The following is a 16,356-nucleotide window of genomic DNA, read 5'->3' on the forward strand; positions in this document are numbered from 1 at the left end:
ATCCTGGGAATATTAAATGCAATCTAGTACCACATGTTTACCCATGTCTGTATGACTAGGTAGAAGGTGGGTGGGAGAGGGGTGGGGGGAGGGGGTGGAGGGTGGAGAGGGGTGCGGTGTGAGAGAGGGAGAGGGCGAGGGCGAGGCGGCGGGAGGAGGAGGTAGAAGGGGCAGAAGTGGGAGGGGGGCTGCTCCGATGGATGACAGAGTTAAGCTCATACCATGTAGGCTAAGACCTTAACTCAAGGGTCCGGGTTCCCTTCCAGCCAAGGCCGTTTCCTGCATATCCTCCCCTGTTTTTCCAACCTAGATGTTCTGTATCTCTCCACTGTCACTATAATAAAGCTGAAAAGGTTTTTAAAAAGAGTGAAGCAAGTGAGAAAGTGGAGAGAGTCTTCAGCGCAAAGTCTTTAGCGGGGCATGTGACAGCTGGGACAGTGTACCAAGCAGGCATCTGACCTCTATCTGATCCACCACCCCATCTTCACCACAGGATGCTGGGAGCTCCTAGCATCAGGGCCCTCTCATCTCTCTTCAATGCAACATCCAGGCCACAGCTCCCCACTCCTCTCTTCTCCTCTCGTCTTCCCCGCCTGGCCAATTACCTGCCCCGGGGGACCTGCTCTGGGTCCTCCCTCCCTCCTCTCTCCCTCCTGTTTGATCTCCTGCCTCGTCCCCTGTTCCCCCTCAGCTCTGCAGCATTGGAGCAGCCTTCCTCTCTTCTCCGCTTCCCTGACGCCTCTCCGACACAACACAGGGCTCTGCACTTGAGTTTATGGGCAGAGTGTTGATTTTAAAACAATGGCAACATCGGCAACCATGTGAGTGATAATGTGACAGGGTTCAGTGCTCAGTGGAAATGCTTGGTAGGTAGGAAGGTTTCAGCAGTCAAACTGTTCACTTATCAAATGATCCATGTGTATCAAAAGTTGTGAGAATTAGTCAAGCAAAGAAAACTGCTCACAAAGGCCTGTAGAATGAAATGGAGAGTTTGCACAAGTGATAATGAGTCCATTCCAGTGAAGAGAAGCCCATTTGAAGGCGTTTAGATTTCCGCTACAAAGACGGAGAGATGGTAGAGAGACTCCATGCTCAGAATGAGCTTTCACAGCTCTGTCATTCCAAGAATAAGTAATTCTTGCTCCTGTGTGTGTGTGTGTGTCCTCCAAGGGTATTGTCTTCAATGGCCGCCCGCCCATCTGCCTTCATTGAGGATATGAGGGAGCGGTCGCAGGGAAGGCTGTCTGTTCCAGCCACATTCGGCGGCGTTGCTGCTACGATGTGAAGCGTTTTCAGACCAAAAATCACATTTGAAATCAAATCTGTCGCTTCCGTGTCGTAAACACTGCGACAGAGAGCTGAGCCCGACAAGGCTTTTCCGCCTAAAGGCTCCACTTAAAGCAAATTATCATTTACCTTTTGAGGCGTGCCAGATCATTAGGCAGGCACATTAAAACCAGCCACCACAGCACCAGAGGGGGCCTGAGTGAACCAGTGCCCGGTACATAGCTGTATGGGAGGGGGGGTGGATGTGCCTGTTTGGGAATGAATGTGTGTGTGTTTTGGGGTGTTTGACTTGTATGTTTGTGTGCGTGCGTGTGTGTGTGTGTGTGTGTGGATGTGTGTGTGGGTGGGTGGGTGCGGGTGTGTGTGCTCAGTGACATCAAAGAGACCGGCAGCCCTGGGTTTTGCCATGTGTCCAGAATCATTTGACATGAGCAGATGCATCATTAAAACACTGCCACACTTTCTGGCTGGTCGAGAGACGGGCAGGCTTTCACACTCACACACATTAGCATTTCCCCCTTTCTCTATGAACACTCAAATTCTACACAGACATGCAAACACATAAAGGTGGGGCATCCAACAAGGGTATACTCTTTCTTTTTTTATTTTCATATTTCGTCTCGTCTGCGACTTTCCAACAGTCTTGTGAGTTTCCACATGTGTGTGTCAGTTGAAGTGGAGGGATGGTGGTGCGGAATGGACTGGGCGTGCTTGAATCTGTGACAGTGTGTGTGTTTGTATGAGTGTGTGTGTGTGTGGCCACGTCACCCCAGCTCCTCTCATTAAATCACCCAGAGCAGAGTGGGTTGGCCTCGCCGTGGCGGGGCCAAAGGCTGGCCTCTGATGTGAGGCCAGAGGGGCTGAGGACAGACCTAACCTTCTCCTGCACCATGGCACCACACTTAACAGATGGCTGGACCACTACGCCTCTCTCCTCCTCCTCCTTCTCTCTTCTCTTTTTGGCTCTTGTTGTTCTCATCTTCTCCACACATACACTCAGACACACATGCGGACACTTGCACATGCAAAAACACACGCACGCGCACCCCCGCAAACACATACACACACTCTTTAACTGCAACAACTGTCCACGTCTCTGTCTTCCTCTGTGGAAGAGGATGTTTTGTCTCAGCGCTCGTGTCTGCTCTGTGAAGGAGCTAAAAATACAAACCAGCACACTTCCAGGTGAAAGGACAGCTCGCAGAACACACATCGTATACCGCAGCGTGCAGTACAGGGGGGGGAAAAGAAGAAAAAAGAACAAATCCATTTAGCTTAACAATGGTGTGATAAAAATGTACAGAGGTAGACTCCAACAATGCAGTAGGAAGAACTGTGGTAAATAGTTCTGAGAAGAGAGAGGCACTTGGCTCCATCATCAAAGTGCTGGCACAAGCAGCACATTGTATTTAAAACAACACACACGCCTCTCGTACATGGGAGACAGATGATGTCGTGGATATTTTAGGCTAAGACCTTTTGTTTTCAATGCTGGATTCTCACGCTGGTGCGTTGGAGCAGACAGGCCAGCCGGGGTTATCGAAACGCTGGCTGAAATGTCCCATGTGAATCCCAGTTTCATGTCTTTCTAAGACTCATGAGATGAGACCTCCCTTCTGAATACTAGCACAGCAGATCAAAATGACACGGAGCTGAGCTTTCATATTTGGTGGTAAATTAAATCGCACAGACACTAATTCACAATGAGGTTTGATGTTTACAGAGTTCATCAATTTCATCCAAGATGAGCCTTTAAAGGTCTTAAAGGGGGGCCTGGCGAGAGTTTGAGAAGCGCTCTGAAGGATCAGGTGTCCGACCAGCATTTATCTCCCTCAGATACTTGAACTCAACTTTTCAAATTGATGTACTTTGGATATGAAACTAATAAGCACACTAAGATCTTGTGTGAGAAGACACTTGGCAGTAAAAAAAAATCCAGGTCTTTGTTGGGAAGGTTTTGCTAACCATACAGGATGCTCACAACATACTTAACATGACTGACGATCACACCACTTCACATCTTTCAATCGCCGCGGTAATAAAGCACAGATTTATGGGAAATGTTTTCATCGTTTTGCCTCTATCAATGTTCTGGCTTCAAATTAATTATTGATTAATCACTTTCTTTTTAAGAAGAATGCAGACCAGCAATATCAAACTATCACAAAAAAATGATTATGGCCCCAATTCGCGTTCATCCAGCTCATTCATTACTTTTGTATTGACAAGAGCCAACTTGCTAATCACTAAAGCCACAGAAATGAATACGGTCAGCATTTCCCCTGATCGTGCTAAACCAGTGATGTACGAGATGTAAGTTAGTGTCTGATAAGACACAGGCAATGGGATGGGGATGTTAACTGACTGTTAGAAGGGGAGGTGGGGTTGTAGAAAAGGCTCAGGGGGGCACCAAGGGGGGGGGGGGAGTGGGGGAGCAGAAAAGGTAAGGGTAAGGGGTAGGGGTAGGAGTAGGGTGGGAGTAGGGGTATGTGTGCTTTGTGTTCATGGTTAAGAGAGACTCTGACTATACAGACACAGCACTGAGATATTCTCTGACTTCCTCCTTGGGTGACATGTTCAATGAAACCCTTCCGTTTACCTCCCTTCTCAAGCTCAACTACACACATCAAACCTGGGATCGTTTTCACTTTGTTTTGGAAAAGGGTTCTTTTTCATAATGTGGTTGTGAATCCTGACTCTTTTTGCCCCTAGTGGTCAAAGACATTAGAACAAATATGGGTAACCCTTCTGATCCAGGTGCTTGTAATGAGCGTTAGTTAGTTAATAGGTAAGCTGAGAGGTGCCTTTCTGGTTATGGTCTCATCATCACAGGAAGGTTTGTGGATGATCATTGTCTGTCTGTATTCATGTATCACTTTGAGCATTTTAGGATTCCCTAAAATGAATATTCAGGAAAAAATCACCCACCCACAACTTTTTCACCAAAGCTTATTTTTAAATAGGATGCTGCTTACTGGAACTGCAGTGTGGAGTTCTTGTTTAACAAGGCACCATCCGGCTCCTACACCTCCATTTGTTTAATTAACTATTCTCAACAACACATTCTAGGCTCGAACAGGCCGGAAAGTTAGGTATGAGCAAGAAAGAGAGAAAGACTACTCAAAGGTCAAGTCAAAGTTTAGAGTCAGTGCACTACACACAGGGCCCTTAAGATATTCACAGCCAGCTTTTTAGACCAAACCAGCGCTCCAACATAATGAGATGGAACTGGTAAATATTTGCTGATGGCCTAAAAAATTCCCATGCTAGGAACCTATTTTGAATACAAAAGATGTTGGGGAGGGCGATAAGGGGGCACCTGATAGCTAATTAGAACATTTGCCCAAATAATTAGAATGAGTGCTCATGGCTGATATCACAGAGGAGAAGGCTGTGTATAGCATTTTTGATTGGGCAAATCTGCATTTGATAGAAAGATCTACCCCCAAAGATTTAATCCCACCCCCCGAGACCCCTAATGGACATATTTACCTCTGCTCCATATTTGTTTGCCCTGATTAAGATTGACAGGCGCTTAAACCAATCGTAACCCACCTACCATCACACAGTGTGCCCGAGTCCCTCTCTCATCCCTAACAGTCACTGGAGGTCGTTTGACCTGGATCCAAAGACAACCAACTGTGACCAATCGGAAAACACAGTCAGCCAAACCTAACCATCTACCATGGATGGCGTCTTGCACTCTTTCTCTCTCTCTATTTCTCTCTGTTTCTTTCTCTCTCCTCCTTCCTTTTTCCCGCTGTCTCTCCTGTTCAGACTTTAACCGGGCGGGGAAGTGTGTGTCTGTAGAAAGACGTCTGAGTGTCTTAACGTGGGCTGGAACACACACATTACGCTGTGCAAATAGGTACTCCCTCTCATTATCCTGTCCTTTCAGGAGCGGGAGAGGCGAGATGTTTGTGGTGCCTGCGCATAATTTCCCCCTCACTTATACTTCAAATATGGACAGGCAGGAAATAGAGAGACAGAGAGAGAAGGAAAGGTGGGGAGAGAAAAAAAGAGTGGGAAAGAGTGGGAGAGAGATAGTTGATTGCTCTATTGAGAGCGAAAGTAGGAGAGAGGACAGAAAGGAAGGGGAGGGGTTGGGATGATGGAGGGATGGGATGGGTAGAGGGGGTGTGGAGTGGGGTTAGAGGGCTTGTTCCCATGAAAGGGTTCTTATTGAGTTACTGTAACTTACACCTGAAAGTTTTTCAAGGTCTTCTGTGAATCCGATGCTGGTCTCTAAATTCTTCACCACTTCGTACAAGTCATCAAATATTGTTTTTACATCACCAGGCGTAGAGAATAGAGAAGAGAGATAGAGAAAAGCAGAGAGTGAGAGCCAGTGAGAAATTGAGAGAATTACAGCGAGAGAGATATGGAGAGAGAGAGAGAGAGAGAGAGAGAGAGAGAGAGAGAGAGAGAGAGAGAGAGAGAGAGAGAGAGAGAGAGAGAGAGAGAGAGAGAGAGCAGGAGGAAGGGAGATTGAGGGGTGGATGGGTGGAGAAAAGGAGCCAACTCAAATGAAATAGAAATCTGAATTGGAAAGAGAGGAAGAGATCAACCTGTAATCCTCCCTCTAGCTGGAACAAGATGGAAAGAGCAGAGATTAGGAGATACCTACTGTATCTTTACAGTTAGTTTCTCCACGGAACACTTCAAACTCACATTGAATAACTCCTAACAGGGTCAAGGAAAAGATGATTTAAGCCACCACTATATTTATGTGCAGGCTAAAACAGGATTGGGTCGTTTGTCTCTGTCGTAGTGTGTTTTAGAAACATCTGGCTCACGGAGATTTAGGTTAGACAGGTAATTAGTGGCACATATTTGTCCAAAAGACAGGTGTATTTTCATTTAGGAATCAGTTTATCACTTTTTTGGTTGTGAGCCCATTTGTTATTAAATGTACATTCACATTCATACACACATGTAATACGCAAACAGAAACAAAAATACAAAAATATGCACTAAGATAAACTTAGATTTAGCACGGACATGTGCACTTTAATGCTGTGTCGAAATAAGGAGCGTTATCAGTGTACATTTTCATAATGTTATCGGCTCTATATTGTAAATATGTTGAACATATGCTGACTGTAGGGAAAATAGATCCTGACCACCCATGTACTTGCAGGACATCGTTTCATTACACAACCTTTGCTTGTTTAAAAACTGTGTCTTTAAGCAAAGTAATATTAAATCTGAAGTATTACTGGATTATAGCATCAAGAATTTATGTTGTCTCAAAAAAACGGAGTGTCTCTCTCTCTTTCTCTCTTTCTGTCTCTCTCACCGGATGGTTGTTTAGCTTTTTTCCAGCTCCAAACTTTTCCAGATTGAGCTGTAAAGTCTTTTAAAATGGAAATGTACTTCATCTTGATCATTTGGCACCCAGTGCTAATAAATCACAGGGCTCCACCAATGCTGCATCTGAACAGGATGCAAACAGAGCTGGCCGATCTTCTCCTCTGGTCCTAATAGAGGTCACATTCACAAAGACTCATTACACACACACTTACACACAGACACGCGTACACACACATATATATAACCATGTACACAAACACACATTTCACAATCACACACCAATTCTCTTGATTGAATATTCTCACAGAGTCATGAAAAAGACAAGCCAATTTCGAGACCTAAATTGAGTTCATTTGACAATCATTGTAAGTAAACAAAATAAGATAATAATTACAGACCTTCTAACACAGACAAATATGGCAGTGTATTCCACAGGTCCATCAAGAGTCTATCAAATGCGTAGACTGAACTATACCTTACTGTGGCAGTAGACATGGTATTTCAAATTTGTATTGTAAGAGGGGAAAAAACAATGAGATCACTTGTGATTCATCTCATTCCCCTGAATGGAATTATCTGCACACAAAAAGAAAATTCAAAATGTCTTGGCTGTACGGGCTCAATCAAAATATTCTGATCCTAGTTACAGAAACTGAATATGTATGAACAACTCAAATATGCTGAATTTATTTTGAATATTTAATGAGATATGAAATATAAGGCTATCTCAGCAACTAATAAAATCAGCTTTGTGTGTGAGTGTGCCATAGCTTGAAAATGAAGGAAAGAGGTGAAGAAGGAAGATAGCAAGATGCAGAGTGAGGGAGAGGGAATGAGAGAAAGAAAGAGAGAGAATAAACATTAACGGTGTCAGGGCTTCATCAACATTCTATAACAAAATACCACGGCCGTATTTTCTAGCATCATCCACAGTCAAAATACCAACGTGCAAATCTAAGCAGCTCTTCACATGCTCTCTTTCTCCATGTCTTATTTCCCCTTTATCCCCCCCCTCCCTCACTCCCCCCCTCCAATCACACACCAGTCCTTCTCAATAAAACAAATTAACTGATTAGACATTTTAATCTCAGTTGTCTTTGACCTTGTAGAATATATTACTGGTGTCTACATCGCTATTCTTAAAGACAGAACTGCCCTTTTTAAAGGGGCCATGCAGGCTAACAGGTTGGGATGACTGGCTGACAGAGGCAATACAACCCCCCTCTCCCTCCTCCCTCCTCACCCCTCCCTCCCTCCCTCCTCCCTCCAGGCTCCCAGCACCGAGAGGGTTAAGGCAGAATGCATTAACAAAAGAAAATTATAGCGTAAACAGTTCATAAAATCTCACAGCCCCTGATGTCGCGCTAGATCATTAAATTTCTGCAACAATTAGACCTTTTCTCACGACGGCAAATTGGACCCGTTGCCATGGCAAATCTGAGCCCTTAAGTCATATATCTTTGATTGCGGAAAGGTCAGATGCAGACAGCCTAATAACTCAGGGAGCTGTTTGACAGATTTCATCCAAGCATGATCACATAACAGAGCCCAACTATGTCGGCAGTTGTTAAAAGCAGGGAGGGGTCAGGGAGAAGGTTGAGGTTATGGAATGTTTTTGCTTCACTGAGCCCAGCTAGATAATCTGCCTGACTGAGTTGAAATCCTGTGGAATAGCAGCATTTTAAGGGCATATTTTTAACTGTAATCAATGTGGGAGTGAGGGAGGAGAGAGAGGGCAGGGAGAGAGGGGAAAGAAGGGCTGTTTTAGAGTGTCTTTCAGGGGGTCTTTCGCTCGACCAATTTCGGATTTGCCTATCCACTGTTGTTAAGGATGGGTAATTTAATGTGTACATGCTGAGAGCAATATTCATGAACATAGAGTAGAATAGAGTAAAATAGAATAGGCTGACAGGGCACCGCGTTGTGAGACCACAGTGATCAGCCATGATTTATTTAGATGATGACATACCCCCTCAGCTCAAACACATATGTTGAGGGAATTGAGATGGATGTCTGTTCTCGTGGCAATGGGAAGACTGAGATCCCACCGATCGACTTCCTAACGACCTTGACGGAGGAACTTTGAATAACAAGAAGCCCTCTTTACTCTGTTAACACCAAATGTCTGATGTTGTGTTGTTTAGTGCCCTCTCTTCTTTTCCCTCTGTCTCTCTCTGTCTGTCTATCTCCCTCTCTCTCTCAGGACTGTGCTGGCATTTCAGCTTTCTCCCACAGGTGCCTGGTAAACCAGGGACAACACCACCACCTGCTGGACAACAGATGAACTTGCATCTTTCGACATATAGCCTACAAGACGGGGGGACACCTTCGACCAGGTTGGTAAGGAATTTGAATGCAGAAAGTGACAGTTACCATGATAGACAGGCTTTCCTTCAACATCCCATCCCCCTTTGCAGGGACTGGAGTGGCAATGCCCCCTGGGAGTTGTAGGACAAAGGAGGAGCTGTTTGCTGGAGGGTGATGTGAAGGGGCTCAGCTGGTCAGCAGATGCCAAACGGGCTGCTAGTCTCTAATATCCGCTCCCTTAGTCCCAGATCAACCCCAAGCCTCTACGCTCCACCCTCTATCCTGACCTCCATACCCACTCCCATCTACTCACTGCTTACCTCCCAGCCTCTATTTCCCAGTCGCTAATCTAACCTGCTACATCCTAGCCTCTACTTCTAACCTCAATCTCCTACCTCGACCTTCTACCTTCAAGTGTGCATACCCTACCTCCTAGCCTCCTACCTCCTAGCATTGACCACCTATCTCCTAGCCTTTTCTTTACCTCCACTCCTCTACCTCCTAGGGTCCATACCCTACCTCCTAGCCTGTTGCCCCTACTTCATTGTGTGTACACCTTATCATCTAGCCTAGAACCCCCACCACCTAGCCTCTAACCCATCCTCAGTCTCCTAGGCTCGAACCCCCAACCCTATCCATTCATCCCCTCATAGACATCTGGTAGTGACTGGATATTACCATAGGTACCACCTTCGCCACACAGTGGGTTATTGCTAAAGGCTGAGGGATCTCGAAAGGCCGTCTTCTATTCAAGACATGAAACACAAAGTAACACAGCCCGGAAAAATGAACGGGTTAAGGTGGTAGTGGAGACTGCAAGTGGGGGGTGGTTAATTAATACAAAGCATTTTAAAAAGCAAGCCTACCATTCTCCTCACTCCGAAACAGCAGGAATCCATGATAAGCAGCTCATCACACACACGGTGTGGTGTATGCATACATTTGTGTGCAGATTCCAGTATGTGTGTGTGTGCCAGTGCGTGCGTGCTGCGCGCACGGATGTGTGTGATGCCGACAAGGCTCTCAGATTAATAGTGCCTGAGGTTCCCCTGGCCTCCTGCTGCTCCTCAACACTCCAGACTTTTTAACGGAGATAATTCACTGACATGGTGTCACTTCAGATAATTGGGGCGCGTCACCAAGCTCGCTCACCTGTCTCAGCGCAGGTGCTGAGGTGTCACCGCTGGAGGAGAGGGATATCTAGTCCACCGCCCCTTCTAAGCAACGTACAGACAGCTGCTGAGGGAGGAGGAAGAGGAGCGCGGGGGGGGGGGGGGGGAAGAGTGGGTGATGGAAGATAAGAATACAGACAGAGATTTTGTAAGGGAGACACTGAAGTGTGTGCACACTACATACTCGAGGAAGGGAGAAATACGCCATACAGCAGGGGGATGGTAACTGAAGAAGGAGGTTAAGAGAGTTAAGAAAGTTAAAGAGAACTTCGGAAAAAGACAAGGAGAAAGAGAAGGAAGATGTTTCAGGGCCAAACTCTCTCCACTAGTCCCGTCTATTCCACAGGGCCATCCGGCAAACACAGAGGCAGGTCGAGAGGACAGGAGATTAGTGGGACGAGTAATGGAGAAAAAGTAGCGAACAGAGGCGAGAGAAGATTCGAAACCACTTGGGATTAATTGTGTGTGAGTCTAAATATTTCCACTGTGGCTCATGAACCCTGCAGGCGGGGGGAGGGGGGGAGGGGGACGAGGGGGGTCGGGGGTGAGGAGGGGGTTCTCACTTGTTGTCGGGGTGAGGGTCACAGGGGGGTCGGGTATAATGTCCCCGGCCGACACGCTGGCGATTCCACACTCATTACTCCATTTACAATTACTGCTACCTATTTCCCCGAGAGGGCCGGTCCAACCATTACCACCACGACTCAAATGAAGTGGATAATTGTGTCTCTCTGCGGCACACCGTGAGACAAGAGAAAGAGAGAAAAAGGACAGAGAGAGAGAGAGAGAATTGTAGAAGGGGAGGGAGGAGAGGGAGTGCCCTCAAATGAGTGACAAAGAGGGGGGTCTAGGGTCAGGAGAGAGAGAGGGAGAGAGAGAGAGAGAGAGAGAGAGAGAGAGAGAGAGAGAGAGAGAGAGAGAGAGAGAGAGAGAGAGAGAGAGAGAGAGAGAGAGAGAGAGAGAGAGAGAGAGAGAGAGAGAGAGAGAGAGAGAGAAATACATTGGGGGAGAGAGATAGAAAGAGACAGTGGGGGAGAGAGAGAGACAGAGACAGAGACAGTGGGAGAAGGGAAGGGAGGAGAGGGGTTGCCTGCAAATGAGTGATAGACAGGGGAGGCTAGGGTTAGCCGAGAGAGAGAGAGAGAGAGAGAGAGAGAGAGAGAGAGAGAGAGAGAGAGAGAGAGAGAGTCTAAATCAGAAAGAGAGGGAAAATGAGAGAGATGGGGGAAGAGAGTCGTTACTGAATGAAGACACATTGGAGGCAGAAAGGCCCAACTGCTCATGTCGCTACATGTCTTATTATTATACATAAGTACTGGTATGTTTGTGAACTACCTGGTAGATGTTTGATTCAGGGTAGTTAAGGTGATCAAGGAAATAGAGGAGAGGACAAAGATATAAACAAGCCACTGTCTGCCGCCAACCATCAGTGTAATCATTCTATAAAACCTCATTCATAAAACATAAGAACATTTGACACAGGTTTGTGGGAAAAACAGAAAACAACAGAAAATGAACAAAAATAGATATTCTTCTCTGATGTCTGGTGAATGTAAAAGATGAAGGGGTGATGATTTGAGAGCAAGCCAACACAGACTTGTCAAACTTAGTGCCAAGACTATCCTTTGTCTAAGCACAGTTGTCATGTCAGGCTTGTACCCGTATTAAATATTAATTTTGCATAATAACTTTCAAAGGGAAATAAAGCATGACGTTAATTATTAATAGTATGTATATTCAAGGCATCTTCTTTTTTTTCTCAACGTATCAAAATATTCTGCGACAGTTGCCACAGGAGAGGAAGGAATCCCACCAGCACCACACTAAAGGAGAGATGTCAGCCACCAACACTGATGCAAGTTTCTGGAAACTTCTAGCCTACATTTCACAGGTAGGGGGTTCCAGAGCAGTTACTGCTTGAGAGATCAGAAACAGAAACACACATTAGCATAAGTGTGGATGGAAAAGGAACTGGTATGTTGCAGTTGATAGATGGATGGATGGATGGATGGGTGGGTGGTTGGATGGGTGGATGGATTCTTCTCTGGTGCAGCTGGAGCCGGTGGTCCTGTGTGAGCAGACTGGGAGCCAAGGTCAGGTAATTGGCCGGCGTCATAAACCATCAACAGTCAGGGAGGAAATCATCCAGCCTACTGATGAGGGGAAATGCTATCTGAGAAACGATGGATATCTCATTTACCGCATTCTGTCCCATTTCAACACAATTTGTGATGAGCCCTGTTAATAAGAGCCCTATCTGTCTGAGGGGGCGTTGAGAGAGAGGGGGAGAAAGGGAGAGAGTGGGGGGGACGCACCATTTCAGTCTCGATTTACAGCAATCTCCACCGTCTGAAAACGAGAGAGCGAAGAGAAGTGAGTACTTCCCATTCTTCCAGAGCTCTTTTAGTTTAATTCAATTGTACCTCTCAATACCTTATTTATGGAATGTAGGAAGTCTTCACATCACCCTAATGCATTATGGGGGAGAAAAGAGATGAAGAGGGTTCTTAAGACCACGGTATGAAGAGAGATAAAACCAGATAAAGAGAATACAAAAAAACGTTCGTTTTTCACCTTTTGTTCTGCAGGGAAGGTGGAAGAGAGTGGGTGAAGGTAGATGAGGTTTAAATGAGGGGGGGGGATACAGAGATCCGTCTATCTGGGGCATCAGTCATGGTAAGTAAGACACAGCTTACTAACAACACAGTGGGAAACATTCTAGAATGTTATACTCTTCCAGAATGTTTTGTTCCAGAATATCAAATAAATGTGAATGTATGAACACAGCCCCTCTATCTTCTAAAATAATATGGGTTTCACAGGTTGTGAAAACTGGTTCCATTGCTTTCAGCTGGGCTGTTTCAAGATGGTGACATTTGGCAGACTGAGCTGATGAAGGATCTGACAATGCCAGAGGAATCCTAACAAGACAAAACACAGCAACTCTCTCCATCCCCAATTATGATCAAACTCATCTCTCTCTCTCTCTCTCTCTCTCTCTCTCTCTCTCTCTCTCTCTCTCTCCCTCCCTCTGTATCTTTCCATCACTCTCCCTCCTCCACCACCCACTCTTTCTCTCATTCTTTCTCTCTTTCTTTCAGCACATGAATAATAGGTCAGATGTGATCGAACAGTGCAGTGTAGCTGGCAGACAGCTCTAACCGGATTCTCAATCAATACAGCTTGCTAATGTCTCTAGCCTCTGTCGCCCGCTTCCATATTTAAATAACAGCAGAATGTGATGCCACGGTGTCACGCATCATCTAGCCAAAGTCACATGTGATTAGACACGACCATTTCATCCACGGGAGGGGGGAGGGGATACATTAGACTAATTAAAGAAACAGTCAGCTATATATGGAATGATTCTAAGCATATAGATCCCAGACGTTTAAAGGTTTCGAATAGGCACATGACCCAGAAATGCCTACACAAAACCAGTTTAGCTGCTTATTAGACAGACTGCTATGCCAACCCAATGTTGACTCCAATTTAAGAAAATGTCACAAGAGGTATTTTGTTCACTGTTTGCTTAAGGTTTAAGAGTATATTGTTGAAGTGTCATTAATTTAGCACACCCGTGCTTTTGAGAAATCAAAACCAATCCTATCAAAGCATTTTTATTAGTAAAATATATTAGTATTGTTAAATTGTTTTGCACACATGCTAGGTAAAAAATATTTCAAGTGCAATGCTACTTATTCCAGAACCCCACCCTAACCTTTACCTAATTTTACATGATCCTATCCTCTATAACTCAAACTTGAACCTTAACCATAACCGAAAGTGTAACTTATGCTAACTATCCTCATATATTACATCTCCTTTTGAGAAATGCAGTAATGTAAAGATGCACATCTAAAGGGTTACAAAGTGCAGTATGAGTGCATGAATGATGTGCTACATCGGGCGCCCCTAATATGAGACCTCAGTATGGGGCCTTTACCATGGCTATCACTGCAACTGTCTTATGAAACAGCTGAAAAGCATAACACACAAGACTCAGTGCATAAGGCGCAGAGTTGCCAGATATGAAATAATGAAATGACAAATTCTGGAGAACATTTCCTTACTCTGTGCTATATTACCATGTCTGCAGGCACTACCTTTGTCTCCATGAAGGAATTGACTAAAACGGTGTGTATTGTAACATGACACCCCTGATTTCATGCAAAATGGAGGATTATGGAATTGAATTGAACGCTCATCTTTTTTTGTTCAGATTTCTAAATTAGGATTTTCTGCCTTCATAATGACATAGAGTATTCTCTTTTTAGTCAAATCAATGGCAGCTATTTATGTGAGCAGTAATCCCTAACCAAGCTCTATAGTGCCAGAAGTGGGATGGTTTAAAGTAATGCCCAAAAACAAAAAAGACACTCAATGAATGTAAATTGGTTTCTCTCTCGTTAAGTATGTCCATCCCTGAGAAATGTCTAGAAGAAAATGAAAAACACATTACTTAAAACATTAAATGAAAAAAAGCGCACTTTGATTTCAGAAGTGAGCATGGACTCCTGTAGAGCACCAGTTAAGGTTAAAGACACAAGGCTCTCTTGAATACAACAATCTCACTATTTTACTCCCTCTCTCTCTTTCTCCATTTCTCTTCCTCTTTCTCTATCTGTCCCTCTACCTCTCTCTCCCCCTCCCTCTATCTTTCTCGCGCTCTCTCTGTCTGAATAGAGCATGAATGCCTGACAAGTAGGCTATCATCCAAGAGATCATTAAGCAAAAGGGTTGAAGTGCCATATCCAGTGTGAGGAGGATGCCATGGCAACAGGGTTGAGAGACGAGATAAAAACAATGCGAGGCAGGAGGCAGGGCGGCATCTGAACGATTGCCGCTGATCGATGGATCCCCATCTCTCTCCTCCCTCTTATCCCTCTCTCATCCCCTCTGCCAGGGGCCAGTCGGGGAGGAGGGGAAGAGGCCAGGAAGCTTTAAGGCTTCACAGGTTGGGTAACAGTGGGAACCATCTTCAAAGCACCAATCGTTCTCTTCACAAGGGTCCTATTGAACATGTAATACAGACCATTTGCATATGAACGATTACTATTACTTTACACAAAGGCAGGGTGGAAGGTATCATGTTTTAGGAATTTTTTTTTTTTTCACACTGTTGAATACTAATAAGCTGAGTCAGTATGGAACATAGTAAGGCCATCATTGTGCTGTAGGCCTACTTCTAAATTCTAGAGGTTGGGTTCTGGATAACAATGTAGTAACATTAGGGGAGAGTTTCAGATCTGATTCAACAATATTAAAATGTGATTTATGTATTTCATATATTTTCATAACTCTGTTGTATAGAACTCTATACAATAAACACAACATTATCAATTGGATAAACCAACCAGTCCAGTCCTATTTAGCAGTTTCCAGCTTCTCACAAAAGTAAACAAAGCAACACTCGTCCTTGCCAGAGATTGGATGATTTAACCACCTTTGGCACCTTGACTTACGGTGAGAGGGACTTGATGCGCAGTGAAGCGTCTGTCTGAGGTTTAAATAGAAAGGTGTGTGTGTGTGATGTGTGTGTGCATGCGCTACCAGTTTAGCTGTACGTCTTTAGCACAGGTGAGTCCTGAGTCTATGTATTATCTTCTGCAGTTGTCAGCACAGTTAGTTTGTTGTGCTAAAGCCCCATGGGGGGGGGGGGGGGCAATGCCATCAGGTTACTGATGTGGCTGTGTGCCTTCTTTTAATTTTGAGAATGCTTTTTGAGGCGTGTGATAAGCTCTTCATGTCTCCTACTCTCTCTGGGGCTTGTTTTCACACATACACACGCACACACACACACAAATTCAAAACATTAACATACACACACACACAAACACACACGGGAAGTTCACTTGCAAAACAACATGTGCTAATCAATCTGTTGAAAGCAATCTGTCAGGAAATCTTTAGCATTAAGGAGGGCTCCCTGAATGGGGATCAGGGCCTACCATGGGGCAGGGCAGGCCTGGGACTTAGGAAGAGCTGTCTCCACACTCCCCCATGTGTCAATAAGGATTATAAGATGCTTTTATCTTCGCAAACACACAGGCCAGTCACTCATTTAAATGGATGAATAGTTTAGTTCTCTTTAATAAATAAAATACAGGCCTATACCCCCAAATAAATTCATTCAAATCCGGACACTTTTCACATTTTGTACGATATGCCTCGTGTGAGATCTAATCTTTGGTTATTTTCTCATCCTGGAATACATCGAAGGCATCTTAGAGCATAGTTGTTGAAGACTTGAAAGGATAAACAGACACTACCTATT

Source organism: Hypomesus transpacificus, chromosome 19 (genome assembly GCF_021917145.1).
Source record: "Hypomesus transpacificus isolate Combined female chromosome 19, fHypTra1, whole genome shotgun sequence".
In the NCBI taxonomy this organism is placed as follows: domain Eukaryota; kingdom Metazoa; phylum Chordata; class Actinopteri; order Osmeriformes; family Osmeridae; genus Hypomesus; species Hypomesus transpacificus.